This window comes from Colobus angolensis, unplaced genomic scaffold (genome assembly GCF_000951035.1).
Source record: "Colobus angolensis palliatus isolate OR3802 unplaced genomic scaffold, Cang.pa_1.0 Scaffold134, whole genome shotgun sequence".
NCBI lineage: Eukaryota > Metazoa > Chordata > Mammalia > Primates > Cercopithecidae > Colobus > Colobus angolensis.
This window is the reverse complement of record NW_012114422.1, coordinates 2,318,744-2,319,243: the sequence shown is the minus strand read 5'-3', so window position 1 is coordinate 2,319,243 and position 500 is coordinate 2,318,744.

Sequence of the window (500 nt, the reverse complement as noted above, 5' to 3'; positions counted from 1 at the left end):
GAGCAAAATGAATCCCTAACAGTATATATCATGGCCTGATCACCTTCACATAGCTACCAAATACATGAACTTGGCTTTTTATGCTTCTGGGTAACAAAGACGAAGCCATACAACTGTACAAGTTTAGCTAGACGTCAGGACGGTTGAGCCCCCATCATGCTGAAGCTACAGAGTTCATCTTCTTTCAATTCCTGGAGCAACACCTAGAGTCCCATCCCTCTTCTATCATCCTCAGGACCAACTTTTAAGTGGTACAAAAATCCGGATTTCTAAATAAAACTTTTAACATAATTGGTAAAATATAAATTGACCTTGTTACATTCTGGGGCCAATTTCATTTCCATTTAAAAAAACTGAACGAATATTTAAAGAATATCTGTTTAAAGAGGCACCTAATCATTAGCCTGTCCATGGCTCTCCCTTGATTTAGGCTTTAATACTAATTTACATTTGACTTTTACCACTGTCAGCAATGCTCCCATTTACTTTTTACTAACCCC